This window comes from Vanacampus margaritifer, chromosome 20 (genome assembly GCF_051991255.1).
Source record: "Vanacampus margaritifer isolate UIUO_Vmar chromosome 20, RoL_Vmar_1.0, whole genome shotgun sequence".
NCBI classification, from domain to species: Eukaryota; Metazoa; Chordata; class Actinopteri; order Syngnathiformes; family Syngnathidae; genus Vanacampus; species Vanacampus margaritifer.
In genome coordinates this window covers 16,512,196-16,531,071 of record NC_135451.1, presented here as the reverse complement: position 1 = coordinate 16,531,071, position 18,876 = coordinate 16,512,196, and the positions used below count along the sequence as shown (strand labels likewise).

The 18,876-nt window shown below is 42.9% G+C and overlaps 1 protein-coding gene across 1 annotated transcript in view; it reads left to right on the top strand.

Moving 5' to 3' along the window:
- gli3 (GLI family zinc finger 3) overlaps positions 1 to 18,876 on the top strand; it is a 112,275-nt gene that overhangs the window by 62,861 nt on the left and 30,538 nt on the right. The window lies entirely within an intron of this gene.

Below are 18,876 nucleotides of genomic sequence, written 5' to 3'. Positions count from 1 at the left end.
CTTAAAAATCTGAGAACACTGTACACACACACACACACACACACACACACACACACACACACAACCCCTTTAACTTAATGGCAATAGGGATGGCGCTCACAAGCTTCCTCGCACCTCTCGGGTGCCTCCGGGATCAAAGGGCAGCGGCGAGTACACGAGCAACGCCATCCGCGCGTCAGACACGCGCAAATGAACATGTGTCAGGGAAGGCGCGGGACCCCCGGAGCATGTGATCCTCATAAGAGCCGCTCATCAAGTGCGAGCGCTCAAACGCACACACACGCAAACGTGAAAGCGCACACGCGCTCGCCGCCCCCCCCCCCCCCCCCCCACTCGCGCTTCTCCGTCACATGACCGCAAGCCGCCAAACATAAATTCAGGTAAATATGCCATGTCACGCCTCAGGAGAGCCAAGCGGGGGGGGGGGGGGGGGGGGGGGTGGTGGGGGCTGAAATCTGCCCGCCCGCTCTCCCCTTTCCACTTCACATTTAAAAGATTTTTTAATAAAGCTCTCAAAATGACAACTTACAGCTATCGATGGAATTGTTTAGTGCCGCAAGACAAAAAAAAAAACACATGTATTCAAAGTAATGACACCATGTGAGTTACTGCTGTAAAATGATGTATGATGTCCATTTTATGATCACCAGGTAACGTTCGTCTTAAATGGTCGCCCCTCGAGCCATATAATTACGTCGTCATGGTATTTTATTCAAGTTATTTTGTTCACCTCGACTTGGCTAAAACAAATGACAGTGAAGCGTTTTGGGCCTCTGCTGCTTATTTTTATTTTTATTTTTTTCTGGAGAATTTGATTTTCTGGCCTCTGCTACTAAACACAATTGAGTTCCTTCATAACATAAAACCATCCGTTGGTTCATATATTCTTATTGTATTATTATTGGAATAATGTTCTATTTTGCTTTTCAAGAACAAAAGGCATATTTTTTTCATGAACGTAGCGATGTTTTGTTGAAGTCACATTTTTTTTAAATTTAGTAAAAAGACTTTGCAACAACGTTAAACTTTGCCTTTAATCAAATAATCTTGAGATTTTGTTTTGGTTTTTTATTCTCATAAAATGACAACTTTAACCTGGCAAAATACTTCTTTTTGTAAAGATTTTTCTCGAAAAAAAATCTTGCTTTGATTTTCTTGTTTTCGTAAAACAAGAAAAACAACATTTTCAGCGGCGCGTTGCTATTTTATTGATTTGATAACTTAAAAATGATGCCGGCAAAAATGCTATTTGTCTCATAAGCCTAATTAGCCTCACATTACAACTTTTCCCCCCCCTGAAAATATTTTTTAATTCTTATAGAATTTAGTCACATGATCGTTATATTTCATTTCAATTTGTCCGAACGTTGACAAGCCCTGAATTTGGGTTTGAAAAAGAGTTTTTCAAACCTGTGAGAATGAGTACAAACCGAGCATTCTTCTTGGTCAGTCTAGAGGATTAAAGTCCCATCTCCGCCCCCCCTCGCACCTTTAATCACACGTTTTCACTCCCCCCCCTCTGGAACACGGCGTCATTTGTATTCCCCGTGTCGGCACGCCTCGTCGTCCTTGCGGCGTTTGTTGGGACACGGAGGAAGCGATCAGCGCGCGACGAGGACAAATTGGACGGGGCAGCGACTTGGGCCGCATTATGTTTGATATTCCTCATCATTATCAGCTCCCCCCTTTTTTCCTCGTCCTCGTCCTCCTCCTTCTCTTCACGCCGTCGTATCTCCCCCTCGCCGCGTAATGAATTTTTTATGCACCCCCCCCACCACCACCACCGCGCCGGCCCATCACACCTCTCGGGGGGGGAGCTGATTGATGCCCCGTGTCAGCGCAAACAAAATGGCAAATATAATTTAGCATTTAGCTTATGCGGAGATAATGGGCCGAACACGCGCCGGCGAACACGCGCCGGCAAACACGGCTGCGAACAAACAGGCTGGCTGGCTTGTTATCCGTCAGGGGGAGAAGGATGGCGAGCGGGAATTGAATTAGGTGGGGGACAAGTTCTGGAGAGTTATCTGCGCTGCTGCCCCAGTGCGGCTTTAATGCCTTAACACTTTTCTGCTACCTCGTAGTTGTCCCTCAGTCTTCCGTCTTAGCGAGACGTTTTGTTGCGGTGAGAGGCGAGCTCGTAACATGTCACCAAAAGTTACCTTTTTGAGTATCATTTGGAGAAATGGACGAAGCCCCTAAGGTCGACATGGTAGCGGCCCAAATTTTTTTTTTGCGTCCCCTCGCAGTCATTGCGTTTTCTTTGCGAGGGGACGCAAACATTTTTTTTAAATGAGGTGATGTACTTTCGGGTCAACTTTGGTGTGACTAAAAAGTGATGAGGATGAAGTGCAGTGGGAAAGCTTCACTGGATTTTATTTTGAAAAGGTACTGCCGTCGATTTCTATGTTATGGTGCTGCCACTTCTCACCCGCACATTCCAGGCGACAATATCCAAACTGACCCGGAAGCACATAAACGCGTAAAAATAAATAAATACATAAAAAGGCGTCCAGTGACAAAAAACGTTGCGTTATCTCGCATTTATTGTGAGGGAACGCAAACGTTTTTGCGAGGGAACGCAAAGTTTTTTGCAAGGGGATGCAAATGTTGCGAGGGAATGCAATTTTTTGGGGAGAGAATGCCCAAAATTTTTTGCGAGGGAACACAATCTTTGCAAGGGAACGCAATTTTTTGGGGAGAGAATGCCCAAAAAATTGCATTCCCTCGCAATTTTTGGGGCAAGGGAACGCAATCTTTGCAAGGGAACGCAATTTTTTGGGGAGAGAATGCCCAAAAAATTGCATTCTCTCGCAATTTTTTGGGCAAGGGAACGCAATCTTTGCAAGGGAACGTAATTTTTTGGGGAGAGAATGCCCAATTTTTTTTGCGAGGGAACGCAATCTTTGCAAGGGAACGCAATTTTTTGTGGAGAGAATGCCCAAAAAATTGCATTCCCTCGCAATTTTTTGGGCAAGGGAACGCGATCTTTGCAAGGGAAGGCAATTTTTTGGGGAGAGAATGCCCAAACATTTGCGAGGGAACGCAATTTTTTTGGGCGAGGGAACGCAATCTTTGCAAGGGAATGCAATTTTTTGGGCAAGGGAACGCAATCTTTGCGAGGGAACGCAATTTTTTTGGGCGAGGGAACGCAATCTTTGCAAGGGAACGCAATTTTTTTGCGAGTGAATGCAAAGTTTTTTTTCGCGAGGGAACGCAACAAGTGGACGCAAAAAAAGTCTTCTCGGAAAAGTGAAAGTGCCAGAACAAATCCATGTTTTTACTCGCTGTAGTTGAAATTCCCAAGCGCTCCAAAAGGTCCGTGTTTTTGAAGCAGGATGCTCGTCTTTTTCCGCTTCCTTTTCTCGCCGGATTCCTCGTCCACCTGATGCCGCTCCCTGCTTTCACTTTCGCACATCAGAGCAGCTCATCAAATCCCAAATTTCCGATTGAAGCAGTGATGCATTGTGGGATGCGCCGTGTGGCTGCAGGACCGACTCCCGGAGAAGTATGGCATTGTTTTAAACAAGTTCTCCTCGGTGAGAAGAATTCATCGTTATTAGCGCCGCGCGAACTGCGGCTAAGTACACAGGCGCTATTATTGCAGTACTTCCCCATGCAGCCTCTCATTATGGGCTGTAATTACACTTGGGTCGGACCCTGCGGCGCTTCCATCAATCCAGCCCGGCTTCCCCCCTTTTCTTTTTTTTTTTTTTAACGCCAGCCGTGCCAGGCCGCCGCAAAAAAACACGGCGCGCTTGTTTTCTCATCTGCCGCGAGTCCGCGGCAACGCAATCCTATCCTATTAGCGTGACGGCCTAATTGAAACATGTTTATTTATGGCCGCTGCTCTGGGACGAGGCGCGGCCGTTAGCGGCGCGGGCTAACGGGCTTCGGCGTTATGAGGCGGGCGGAATTGAATTAAAAGCTCATAAAATGAAATATGCTCCGTATTAGCTGTTTGACACTTAATTTGCCTTCAAATGAGCAAAGGAAATCACAAATTAACTGTCCTTTGTTTTTCAGCTGCCTCCCCGAAACTCCTTCCTTACGTCTCCTCTCCGCCGCTATTAAGCGAGGGGAGGGGGGGGGGGGCACAATTACAGACACAGGCTAATCGTTTACTTTATGAATTTCTGAAGGGGGGAGGTAACAATATGCCATTGAATATTAAAACCCAAGGCTTGAAAAGGGTGGTGGGTGGGGGGTGCTGGTTGAAATCCATTGACCTTGGTGGAGGTACTGAACCGATAACTGATATCTGAAGCTGATATTTATTTTCACCAAAAAAAAAAAAATTAAAAGGGGAAGGGGGGGATTGGCGTCAAAATTTTTCTCAATACAAATGCCAAACTTTACTTTGTTTATTGAACATTTTTTCAGACTTTTCAAAATGTTGACGTTTTTTTTTAAATTTTTTATCTTAAACAATACCAAAATTTTTTAAATATCTGAAATCTGAAGCTCGCAAAAACGTATTAAAAGGTTCTATTTTATTTTATTTTTTTATTTTTTTATTTTTTATTTATTTTTTTTTCTTTTTCTTTAAATTTTTTTTATCTTAAAATGTTGACGTTTTTTAATTTTTTTTTATCTTAAACAATACCAAAATTTGGTTCTATTTTAAATCTTGCCATGGTCCCCAAAAAAATATTGCTACGTTTTATTTTATTTTATGCTAGAGCATACAGAAGGCTTTAACGTCGTCTCTGACCTGAAGAGGACGCTTAAAGCAACGATATTTATTACAAAAAACAGCCAGCAGGTGGCAGCAGAGTATAAGAGATCAACCAGGGCCATGTTGCAAAAAGCTCTTTTCCCCACAGTTTTAAATCAATTTGTGAATAATGATGAAACTTAGCTATATTCTAACGCTAATTGCTGCAAAACGGAAAGGGATAAAAATATACTTCTTTTTACTGATGAAAGAAGAGACTCTAAACGCTCTTTTGGTAGGGTCCGCGTTTTTATAGCAATAGAACACAATATTCTGTGGGCCTTGCAAAATCAGCAAAAAACAACGAAGGGGGTTGCTTCAGTGAAAATGGCTGCCAGTGAATGAGATAAAAAAAGGCCGACATGATATTCGTCAAAATACCCAATATCGGCCCCAATAATTAGCCTAGCCGATTATGGTCTAACCCTACACCAAACCCTTCTTTATTGAAAAACAAAATGTTACCACGGTCAAAAAAGCTGACCTGAACTGAAGCGTCTCACTTTTTTGGCACTCTGTTGAGGCGCCAAAGGCAAACTGTTGCTCCAGTCGGTGGAAAGCCGGCGCTTCAGAGCTCACATGCGTTTTCCAACAAGCGGCAGCTTCCGGCTCAAATAAACATGTTAAGAGCCGGAGAGCCGAGCCATCCGCGGGGGTCCCGCTGCCGCCTGCCATCGCTTTTGTGCCGGGGGCGAGAGGTCCTCCAGCCCCGGGGCGCTCCTTTCATCGGCCGACCTCGGTAAACACGGCCGAGCTTCGGCGCCGTCACCTAGCGACCGCTCGCAACAATCGCAACTATGTCAATGATCGGCATTGCCGCTCAGTCAGCGGTTGGGGGGGCCTCGGACCCCCGGATCCTTGTTGTGAGGACGGCAACAACAAAAGCTTCTTATTGACTGAGCTGCCTTTTGACATAATGTGGATTTAGGAGATGATTACTCCGAATGGGTCAATTAAAGCAAGGCTCTCGAGTCGGGGGTTCGCGAACCGGAGCTTGGCGCTCTGCGAAACAATTTGTTATCAATTAGGATGTGGAGTATTTATTTATTTTTACAAGTGAATACTACTTCCTGCTTTGGGCCAATTAAAAGTTCTAATGGTGACATATCACATAAACGTGACATTACTGGACGATTAATCCAAAAATGTAAAGTCTTTTTTTTTTTTTAAGTAATCAAATAAAGGTTTCATATGAGAATTAAGTAGATTTTTTTTAATTCACTTGTTCGAATATGATGACTTTGTTGAACTTGAGCGTAAAAAATCATAATATTGCTACTACATCTCAGACTTTATTTTCCTACTTTAAAAATTGTGTTCGTCTAATAGCATAAGTCATATGTATAAACAATTTTGGAAAAACACTTTTGAAACTGTTTAATTGCTGTTGGATCTTGCGAGCGTTCAGCCTGGACTCGAAAAGTTCCCGAAAAAGGCCCTGAATTCAAGAACTTGCTTGGAATGCAAATACGCCGCAGCAGCAATGAATTCTATCCACTGTGTGCATTTTGCAGATATATTTTTTTTTTCCAAAGGCGTTTCGGTGCCGATGGAGTCCGAAAAAGGAAGTTATTTTCTGCATGTCTGGATGGTGAGCGTGTGTGCTTTTTTATTTCATGCGGGAGTGCGTGTTTGTTCAGCTGCGGGAGGTTTTCATGCACGCACAAGCACGGGGAGGCCAAGAAAGAGACTGGACTGAATTTAAAGCAGAGTAAAGAATTATTGTTTTGTTTGGCTTTTTACCAAGAAGGTTCTACTTGCAGTTGCAAGCAAGTCAGGTTTTATTTCAATCGCACAACTCGCAGTTAGAGCACTTCGCAAAACATGTACGCATGCAAAATGGAGGCCGATAGCTTAGCATCAACACACATGTTGATAACGCATGCAAGGAAAACAAAGCAGCAAGAAAAATCAACTGGAATGAAATATAAATCGAATCAAATTTGTTGTAACTTGTAACTAACTTTTACGCTTCTTACAGCTAATGCTAAGCTAAGCTAAACCAAAGTTTATTTGTTGTTATTCTTGCAATGCTAAGCTAAGATAAACCATTTTTTTTGTTGTTATTCTCGCCATGCTAAGCTAAGCTAAACAAACTCATTTTGGTGTTATTTTTGCCATGCTAAGCTAAGCTAAACAAACAAACAAAAATGTTAATTCTTGCAATGCTAAGCTAAACTAAACCATTGTTTTTGTTATTCTTGCCATGCTAAGCTAAGCTAAACAATTTTTTTGGGGTGTTATTCTTGTCATGCTAAGCTAAGCTAAACCCCAAATTTTTTTTGTTATTCTTGCCATGTTAAGCTAAGCTAAACCATTTTTTTTTATTATTCTTGCCATTCTAAGCTAAGCTAAACACTTTTTTTGGGGTGTTGTTCTTGTCATGCTAAGCTAAGCTAAACCCAATTTTTTTTTGGGTTATTCTTGCCATGTTAAGCTAAGCTAAACCATTTTTTTATTTTATTCTTGCCATTCTAAGCTAAGCTAAACAATTTTTTGGGGGGCGTTATTCTTGTCATGCTAAGCTAAGCTAAACCCAAATATTTTTTTGTTATTCTTGCCATGTTAAGCTAAGCTAAACCATTTTTTTTGTTTTATTCTTGCCATTCTAAGCTAAGCTAAACAATTTTTTTTGGGGTGTTATTCTTGTCATGCTAAACTAAGCTAAACACCAAATTTTTGGGGTTATTCTTGCCATGTTAAGCTAAGATAAACCATTTTTTTTTTTTATTCTTGCCATTCTAAGCTAAGCTAAACAATTTTTTTGGGGGTGTTATTCTTGTCATGCTAAGCTAAGCTAAACCCAAAATTTTTGGGGTTATTCTTGCCGTGTTAAGCTAAGCTAAACCATTTTTTTTTTTATTCTTGCAATTCTAAGCTAAGCTAAACAATTTTTTTTGGGGTGTTATTCTTGTCATGCTAAGCTAAGCTAAACCCAAAATTTTTTGGGTTATTCTTGCCATGTTAAGCTAAGCTAAACCATTTTTTTTTTATTCTTGCCATTCTAAGCTAAGCTAAACAATTTTTTTTTGGGGTGTTATTCTTGTCATGCTAAGCTAAGCTAAACCAAAAAAAAAAAATTGTTGTTATTCTTGCCACTGCAGGTGATTTGGAACCACATAAGTATTTGTAAGCCGGTGTGTCATCAATATCATTTTGAATGAATCACAACAGCTAAAGCTAAGCTATGCTAATACACCTCCATATTGTTGCTGCCCGAGTGTTGTCAAGAAGCTCTGAATTTGCATCAAATCTACATTCCACCAGAATGCATGTTTGCCACAAGTTTTATTCCGAACTTACACACACAACATCCTCTCGCGTGTGTGTGTGTGTGTGTGTGTTTGTGTTTTTCAAGGGTGTGCGCCCTGTTTTGTTATTTACATAAACTGTTGTCAGAGCGCCCAATCTGCGCATGGAGGAGCGGCGCGGCGCTTAGCATAAAGAGTGCAGCCTTATCTCACCGCCCCCCCCCCTCCACCCCAGCCTCCCATCCAGATGGGACGAGGCCGAGCGTGTGCACACGCGCGCGCACACACACACACACACACACACACACACACACATGCATGGTGGAAAACAATAGAAAGACAAAGGGCCCTTGTTTAGTTTTTGTTGTGAAGAGAGAATGTGTGTGTGTGTGTGTGTTTTTTTTAAGTATCTGCTTACATTTGTGTGTTTTGGGTTGTATTTAAGGTGGCGCAGTGTTGTGTGCACTTTTTTTTTTCCACACAACTGCATGATGTGTTTGTGTTACTTAGAACTGCTAAGTAGTATTAGGGCCACACTGAACATTTTTTGGGGGAGAAAAAGTCAAAAAGTTAGGAGGGGAAAAAAAGTTGAAATGTTCTGAGAATGAAATGGTAAAGCTTGTAAATTGGAAAAGAAAGAAAAAACAACCAATATTCCGCAACTTAAGTTGTATTATTTTAGTTGTGAGCGTCTTCTTCTGTGCCTCGTCATGAAATCTGCATGTTGTACTGATGCATGTGTTGCGCTGCCCCCTGGTGGCATGCACACCAAAATGAGCAGCACAATCGCCATTGAATTAAAGCATAAAATCACAACACTTTCATTCTTTACATTCTGTTGAATGATGACATCGTTACTGTAGACCTTCGCATATTTGTTGTTTTGCATTCGCGGATTCACCTATTTGCTGATTTATTTATTTTTTGGACATAAACCATCACCACTTATTTGCACATATTTTATTAATTTTTTTACCTTACATTTATTCATGTTTTTTTGAACAGCGCCAGTTCTTTGCGGATTTTTGCGCTTCGCGGCATAACATCATGATTTTATTCTCTGAGAATAATATTTGCACTTTATTCTTGTAAAATAAAACGACAATTTTCATTTCCAAATGACAACTTTCTTTTTTTCTTCTTCTTTTTTTTTTTTTGTGGGCTGCATAGCGGCACAAGCGTCTTTTTCGTAATATTCCAATGATGCCGTTGAATGCGGCTTAGATAAATTACATGCGGAATGAAACGCGCGCGCGCGTGTCCCCCATCTGGCGAGATCATCTCTGTCCAGATAGGGGGCGCTGTCACCCAGACGCATTCCGCTTCTTCATCTTCTTCTCTTGACTGTCCCAGGTCACCTTTCGTCCGTCCTCGCCTTCCTCCCCACTTTCCGACTCCTCGCGTGCTGAAGAAGGGTGTGTGTGTGTGTGTGTGTGTTGTGTTGGGGGGGGGGGGGCTTATAGGGTGGGGGGGGGGGACAGGCGGTCACGCAGTGGCTCTCTTCATGATTAATGGTGTTTATTCTTGACAGAAGCCTCCCTTTATTTATCTGCATTGCAGGCCGGCTGATACTATCAGTCACCTGAATGAAAAATATTCAGTCATACCAATTTTGCAGTATAATTGAGTAGAGTCACTTCCTTTCACTGTCCTCCTCCCCCTCCTCCTCCTCCTCCTCCTCCTCCTCCTCCTCTTCATCCTCGCCGGCTCGCCGAGCTCTATCTGGCAGCCTTATCGTCGCCGCGGTAATTTTTCGCGCCGCGTTTGTTTGATATGGAGAGGCCGGCTTGAGCCGCATTTGACATAAAGCCTCTTCAATTTTCGAGCGGGAGGGGAGAAAAAAAATAAATAAAAAAAATACAGAAAGTTATGCGGCGCTGTGTGGAAATGCAGGATTTCCGCAGAATGGAGATAAATATATGGGGCAGATTCAAGCTGCTTTATTATATCTGCTGCTTCCCCCCCCCCAACACCCTAAATGGGCTGCTTTGTGCACTCCGCGGGGATGTTTTTGTTGTATTTGCAAATGGGAGTGAAGTGAGGAAGAAGTCAGCATGGGCCGCCTCGCAGGTCTGAGGTTCTGGGTTTGAATCTGCTGCGCTCCCCGTGCTTGTGTAGGCTTTTCCCGCCACCTTCCAAAATAGGCATGTTAGCTTCAATGAAGTCTAAATTATTCATCAGAGAGAATGTGAGGGTTTTTTTTGCCGTTCCCAAGTCCCGATCCAATAACTCATTCACTCACAGCCATTTTCACCGAAGCAACCCCCTTCGCTCCCGGCTGTTTTACTGGATTTGGACTGATTTTGCAAGGCCCACAGAATATTGTGTTCTATTGCTATAAAAACATGGAACCTACCAAAAGAAAGATTAGAGTCTCTTCTTTCATCAGGAAAAAAAACTTATATTTGTATCTTTTTCCGTTTTGCAGCAATTAGCATTAGAATATAGCAAAGTTTCATCATTATTCACAAATCTGTTGAAAAGGCGGTCAAAAAGAGTTTGCTGCAACATGGCTGATCTCTTATACTCTGCTGCCACCTGCTGGACGTTTGTTGTAATAACGACCGTTGCTTTAAGCGACCTCTTCGTGTCAGAAGCTGCATCAAAGCCTTCTGTATGCTCTTGCATAAAAAAACAAACAGCAGTGGTTCAAAGAAAAAAAGCACAATTGCTAAAATCAGAATCGATTCCGCTCTCTAAAATCACAATTTTCTGATGGCAGCGGCACATGCTAACTGCGGGAATTACTTGCGGTGTCTATTCTATCCTTAATCTGTAAATGCTGACTGACATCAAGTATCATTTCGGTACGTTAATGGGAGGGATGGTGAGGCGGGGGCGGGGGTGGGGGTTGGGGGGGTGGGGGGGGGCTACATTCATCTCTTGTTTGTAGCACGTTAGCGGATTAGCGCTTCTTTACAGCAGTCATTTGTCCCCAGCAATTCACGTTTGAGGTCTCCATTTGCGGCTCTGCCGTGGAGCACAAAGGGTGCGCGTCTGAGGGGACCAGATAACGGGCAGGTGTGCGTGTGCGTGCGTGCGTGCGTGCGTGTGTGTGTGTGTGTCACCTGTGCTGCCTTTTTATTACCTCCCTCCTGCAACATGGCTCTTTTATCTATTGAACAAACTGCTGACAATGTGGACAATTCTTATAATGTTGTAATGATAACAATGCTAATTTGCTAATGTGGGAATTGGTAACAGCTCAGTTTAAGAGGGAAATTTAAGCTAGTATGGTTTTATTTTAGAGATATTTGAGATACTCCCTGTTATTGTACCTGTTATGCCTTTAAAAAAAAAAAATTAAACACACACAAGGAGCAGGAAGGAATACAATTGTAACATTCAACAAAATTCTCTAGCAGAAATTCCCCTCTGCTCTTTTTGAACAACTTTTACTTGTAATTACGCTTCATCTTCCAGTAGAGCTCAGTGCTGCCCGGCATGTTGTGGCACAAAGTGGTATTGCACTCTCAATTCCTTCTAAGCCTGCATGCTGTAAAAAAAACCTCGGAGCAAAAAAATATATATTTTTGCCCACGTGTGACGGGCCGAGCGCTCGCTCCCACAACGCATGTGGACTTTGCATTAGTCTCATCCGAGGCATCCAGACCCGACGAGTCCACTCTGGGGGCCACTTAACTGCCAGCGAGGAAGGAGAGCGAGCCAGAGGAAGGCCGTCGTAAATCCGCTCTTTTTTTTTTTTTCCCGTCCTCTCTCCGAGCAGCGCCGTTCGTTATCGGCGGCAAATTTCACTCCTTTTACAGCAGCCAAAATGAATTTTGCGGCGCATAAAAGCCGTCCGTCTTATCAGATGTGACGTCCATTACTCCTGATAGCTGTATCGCTTTGTGGCAAAAAAAAAAAACCCTTGACAATTTTTGGGGAAAGAATTTAAAAAAAAAAAAGAAGTGTAGAACTGCTTAAAAAAGTTTTTATTAATTTATTATTTTTTTATTTAAATTTAAAAAAAAATATTTGTATGGATTGTTTAAAATATTACTAACTATGCATCATAATTGTTTTAATTTGGCTTTTCATAGTCAGCAGATATTTAGCATTTTTTGCAAAATCGGTGATCGGTTGGAAAGTCATTGTTTACGGATTGATCTATGACGTCATTGATCGGCTCAGCAAAATGAGACATTACGGCAAACACAATCTGGTTCACTTTAGGGATCGTTAATAATTCAAAGTTTGTCAGCATATACAGTTGGGATTTTGTTCCATTTTCCGTGTATTGAAATGCATTTTGTTGAGCTTCAATTATACGCAAATTTTGGCTATTCGCGGCTATTATTACATTTATTGCTGCTAAAGTTTGCCGTGAACGCCAGTACAAGCTTTCCAAGTAAGGGGCGGTCCTTAATTGCGCGTTAAAGAAGCTTTAAATTAACACACTGATTTTGAACCCCCTAGTGTAAATATATTTTAAATAAATGCTATCACTCTCTAAAAAAACATAAATGATTGGATTTTCCCGCAGCCGTTTAGCAGTTGCACGCGTAATCCCGAACGCGTCTGCGGACCGAACGCGGTGATGAAATATGAAGGGAGCGCCGCTTGACGTTTTATTAGTCCAACAAGATGGATGAAATGGCCGCCGCAAAGTAGGCCGGCCGGCCGGCCGCCGGCTTCTTCAGTCGTGCCCGAGCTTGTCCGTCTTCTCCATCCTTCCGCACGAACGCCGGCAAGTGCGCATTAAGAGCCGGTGATGGATTTCACGCTGCAAAAGCCAACATATTCTCGTACCTGATGCTTCCCCTTTGTTGCGACTTTCCCTCGCTGCTTTTCCCGCCGCCCGCTCCGCCCCGTGCAGCTCGGATCAATCTGAAGGATTACGCGTCTCCGGCGGCGTGTTTGCGCTGTCTTACGGCGCGCGCTATTGTTTGTGGCCGCTTCAGGCCCGAACCCGCCCGGCGTGATGCGGCGGATTGAAAAGGGGGAGGGGTTGCGGGGTTGAGTCATGGATCCACACCGCTTGTGTGTGGGGGTCAGGGGTTGGAGTTTGGGAGGGGGGGGGGGGGGTCTTTAGCTGCAGGCGCCGGGCGAGCCCCCTGCGCGGAAGCATCAGACGGCGGGAAAGGAAAAGATGGATGCGCTTCCTTCCTGTTTTTGTTGTGGAGTGGCCCGCTAGCCCGGGGCGAGCCGCGGGAAGTCAAAACACTGACAGCTAATTCCATCGCCGCTTATACTCTCACCTTGCCCCCACCTGGAACCACAACAACAACAATGCTACTTGCTAGACTGCCGACAGAAAGTCAAGTTGTACAGTCAACTCCAGGGGGGTTAACTTCCAGATCTTCCTGCGATGTAGAAAAAACATAAAAAAAAACAAAAAACAATTCCATGTACTTTTACTCTTGCCGCATACTTTAAACAGATTTAAACACTTTTTCCAAGTATTACATTCTTGCTCGCACAGTTCGTACCAAAATGCTCCACCAAAAGCTAAATAATGTTGAAATAGCGAAAGTCCACTAGCTGAATTAACATATATTTGCTAACAGAAGTTAGCATCGATGTTACTGTATTTATAACCTTCAAACCCTAAAAGAGACCCTCATTCTTAACTCATTAAACACACTTTTTGCATTCCTCAGTACGGAAGCTTGGATCTATCAATGTTCGGTAAAAATGTTTCACTGCGAATACGTTTGAACTCCGGGGTGGCAAATCCCGGCCCAGAAAGTAAAAACCTGATGCTAGCTTAGAGAGCTCCCGAGCTAGCTCTCCGCGTGCTTGGTTTCCTGCTAGTGAGCTAGCGAGTTAGCACAAGGGAGCTTTTAAGCCAAACTGTGGCAGGGTTTTTTGTTTTCTGGACCTGGATTTGGAAGCTTTGGCTAAATGCTAATTATGGGAAAGAACCCTGCCACAGTTTTGGCTTTAGCCCCTTGTGCTATGTTTATAGCATTTAGCCTGCAAGTACGTGTGAACATATTTGCCAGGATGTTCGAATGTATTTGCGAATACATTTGACCGTACTTAACTACATTTGAATATACATATTCGCAAATATGTTTGAACATTGCGCTTAGGCTAAATGCTAATTTGGGGAAAATATGCTACGTTTGCAGCATTTAGCCTGCAAGTAAAATGTGTATGATCGTTCCATACCTCAGCAAATTTGTCCAATCAAACCATTTAAGTTTTAACAAAAGACTGCTAGCTTAACGCTAACTTAACATGTAATGCTAACAATTGCTACTTTCACTTCACTTCGCATACAAGCAGAGTATACAACAATACTCAGCAGCAAATATTTTCTAAATAACCACCACAACTGGAATTTAGTTAGTTAGTTAGCTAGTTAGTTAGTTTATACGGGTTCATGGTGCTGGTTCGATTCCCTGCCAGAGACGCAACCACGCTCACTCCCAAGCCAGGATATGAAATGGTTGGGACGTGTCAGGAAATGTGCCAAACAAATCATGCGAGTGACTCGCTGTGGCGCCCCCTGCAGTGTCAAGCCAGAAGTGGCAAGACTGGAAAGTCATCAAAGTGGAACCTTCCATGCGCTGCTTCTAAAAAGCAGACTGAAAAAAACAAAAAAGTGGTCCGTTCCCTGATTCCTTTGATAGTGAGGGGGGGAGGGGGGAGCAGGCATTTTGTGTAATTTCTCTTTCATGTTTCCTCAGTAGATTTGTTTTGTTCTTATCTCGCTGATTGGAATGAGCTTTGATTGCAGCGTGGAAAAAAGGGCCCGACGATGGGAACTTAAGAGCTAGAATGGAGATCCGTCCAACGCGGACCTCCGCCAAGGCCCGACGATCCTTTCCTGGATCATACACACGCGCTTCCTTCCGCCTTATGTCGACATTTGCTCATTATTAAAGATTGCAATTAGACAGCGAGTAAAAAATGGTCCAAAAGCATCCAATCAGATTGCTGTTGTGATTGTACATTTTATGGGAACGTAAGTCCCGCCTCCAGAAGAGTCCCATCACTTGACGGGACATTGAAAAGAGAACTTGACCCGCCCTCTTCCACCCAAAGCCTTTGATGTTTGGGACGGGGTGCGCCTCACCCATTGGGGTCGCATATTTAGCCTCGTGCCTGGCAACCCCCTCCCACCCCAGGAGGACGTTTAGATGACAGTGAGCCCCCGCTTTGTTCACCTCCTGAATAAACCATTCGCACATTTTTGTCAATATGCTTTTTAATATTTTTTGGGGGGGGGTGGTATTATTTTTACATTCATTTTAGGTTTGTCCTCATGTTTTCATTTTTGGGGTTAAAAAATAATATATACCAGAAATTGGCACCAAATTGAATCGAATCGGATCGTTCCGTATCAAGATACGTAGCGGATTTATTTTATTTTTTACAGTGATGGCATCATCTAATAACATACCCTGTAAAACGGAGTCGCACCATATTGAAAATCAAATTGTAATCCCACTGAATTGAACCGAATCGAACCGTCTTTGAACCGTTTCGCACCCCACATATCAAAAACCGTATCGAATCGTCTTTTGTGGGGGCTGGGTTTTAAAAAATCCGAAAACTGCGATGGAATTGATTTTCCTTTTTGAGCCTGATATCGATTCATAAAACCACGAATCAATTATTTTAACTCATTCACTGCCATAAATTAATTTAACTATTTCTATTAGTTAAATTTTTTTTCCCACTTTTGTGAACAAGAGAATGAAAACTTAGAATTGTTTTTGTTGTACATTTAGAACAGATATAAAATGTGTGATTAATCATGAATTAACTAGTGAAGTCATGCAATTAATTACAATTTAAAAATGTAATCGCCTTATGCCCCTAACCTTTAATAATCTTTTTTTCTTTTCTAATTTTTTTTAAAATAAAATAAAATAAAGGATTATTAAAAATTAGGGGCGTCAGGCGGTTACATTTTTTATTCATAATTATTCGCATGACTTCACTAGTTAACTCACGATTAATCACAAATTTTACATCTGTTCTAAATCTACAATATTTTCTCTCTCTAGGTTTTCATACTCTTGTTACCAAAAGTGGGGAAAAAAATTAAACTAATAGAAATAGTTAAAATGAATATTTGACGTCTATAGCCGTCAATGGCAGTGAATGAGTTAATATCTCCTTTTTTTCCCCCATAAATTCATAAGAAAATAGAATTTTAAAGGTTATTTTTTTGTATTCTTTATTTACAATTATTGAGTTATTTAACCATTTACGGCCTCCTCAAAATTTTATTTGGAATTTTTTGTGGCGTTTTTAATCATGCCCTTGATCTAAAGTAAGAATCGATGTTCTATAATGAATCAATGTCGATTGAATTGAAGCGGATCAAATCAAATCGGGAAAAATTTTAAACGAATCGAACTGAACCCTTGTGAATTGAAATCGAATTGATTGAGGAAATTAGAATCGATACCTAGCCCTAATATATATATATATATATATATACAGTATATATTGCCTTGATGCATTATAATACCTTAAATGATGAGCATCGGCGTTTCTGCTCGCAACTCCATTTTTGGCTCGTCACACAAAGCCCCAAAAAAAATCGACCAATCAACTGCTCGGAACATGACAGACAACTCGTAAGTTTGAGGAACTTGTAAATCAAGCTTGTATTTTTGGTGTAGCCGTTCCGCGGCAGAGGTATTCCGGCGTGGTTCTCTTCCTGTTGTTGCAGACCTCTGTGTCAACACGGGTCCAAAGTCTGCCCCAGCGCCGCCGCCGCCGCCGCCACAATGATACCGCGGGCGCCCAAATGAAGCCGTCAAGCGCACGGCAACAAAAAACGTCCGTGTTGACGTGACCTCGCTTGCCCAAACAAAAGACGAGTCTCGCTCGGACGGCGTGGACAAAAAAAAAAAAGAGAAGAAAGCTTCAAACGTCTCCCGATGGCATATTTATACCCTGGCACATGCACAGTCGAGCAGGAGTGGGAATAAAACAACATCCTGTGGCCGCCCCGCGTGTTAACATGCCTCGTCGTAAAAGACGCCGCTTTGAGCCGCGGGGAAGGAAATGGATTCCACATGTGCGTTACTAACTCTTTCCTTGCACGCCGTCGGCTAGACATCATCGGGGGGCTTCGGGGGGGTGCGTAAATCTTTGTGAAGGTGTGGGAAAAGTGACACGCATTCAATGTCACGTTGGATTCATGCACGGCATCGGACCACTCGAGGTACACGACATCCTCCTTTTTGGTGGTTGTTTCTCGCCAAACTCAGCATCGTTACCTCCACCAAGGAGTCATCGCTCGACTTAGCAGATCCAGAGAAAGGAGCCGATCCATTATCTTTTATTTAAAGTCCGAATGCCGGATGATAACCTTAGAAATACCAAAAATAAATCTTGATACTGTTCCACTCCAGTCCAGAAGGTGGCAGTAAAAGTGTTCCAATATGGAAGATTAGGGTGCACCAAAATGTAGCCGTTTTTTTGTTTGTTTGTTTTTACATGACTTAAAAAAATTAAATAAAATTAAAAATTTAATTAAAAAAATAATTTTAATTAATTTCAAAGTATAAATAAATACATTATAAAAATTAAAATTTACTTTAATTAATTTTTAAATTAATTTTTTAATTAAGAAACTTTGCTCACTGACTAACTCAATTTGTATAGCAACAAGTAATGTATGGTACAAAACTGGTGCCAATTGCCATACACGGCAAGCACCGGATCGAGTGGGCTTCACTTGGTACTGCCATTTGCACTCCATCATATTATACTTTATATACATATGACATCATTACATTAAATTAAAAACAATCAAACATTCATTCCCTCCCAGTTTATTAGTACGGCACTGATATTAGTCATTCTTCACAGAGGATCAAGAATATATGAGTACTCTTGTTGTGCCTGTCTGCATGTTTCGCTCCACGTTTGTGTTCAATCAGTTGCCTAAGGGCTGATAGTACCGCAACATCGATGCTATTTAGCGTTAGCATTAAGCTAATGGAATGGAATGACGCAAAAGCACACTGGATCTTTTTTCTTTTTGTCTTTTTTTTTTTGCAGCCTAGCCTATGTTCCAAAGTGTTGATGTGTGTGCAAGACGTGTCATCGCGCACGCGCGCGCGCACACACACACACGCGCACACACACTCCAACACAGTGAGAGCCTTGAACGCTCCCCAGCAGACCCTTTGGGCTAATTAAAGAAAGGCGCCGTTAGCAGTGAGCGTGTGTCCAAGTGTGTGCGCGCGACCTTTAATAATGTGTGCCGGGCTCATTATTGGCCCCGGGCCTGAGCTCTTTCATTAGCTGTGGCGCGGAGGGCCGACGGGGGGATCGGGGGACGGGGCGGAGGTCGTAATTGGGCCGTTCTGGTCAAACCCCCAACCCCTCTTCCCCCCCCCCCCCCACCCCCGGTCACGGTCACGGCGAGACAAACCCTTCGGCCAGGTCCGGCTCCTCGCTCGGCCGCCTCACGGGGCCTCAGGTCGCGGCGCTCGGGGTCCGCCGGGAGCAGGAAGAGCTGCGGAGGGGCTAATTCGCTCTAATCTCTCGGCCTGCTAATGTGCGGCTGATATGAGGATTTCTCCTCATCCTCGGGGGACGGCCTTTGTGATGAAGGCCATCATGAGGAAGTTTCCGACCCCTCCTAGCCAATTACACGGGGAAACTTTTGTCCACTTTTATTGCGCACATCAAAAAGAGGAAGAAAATCAGTTCACACGCTCTATTTGAAGACGCGCGACGGTGGTCGGCGACGAGCGGCTCGCGTCGATCCCGGGAACGTGTCGGCGGGATGTTGCGAGAGAGCAAACTTTTCATTTTTTTGGACTTTGTCACAAGTTGTTATCAAATCTGGATGGGTTGATCGTTCTGTATCAATGGTACTCAAAATTCGTAGTGTGTAGTGTCAAATTTCGTTTTCATGGTTGGTTATGAATAATCATCCCTCATTATACAACATTTCACTACATCAGATATTAGGGGTGTGTC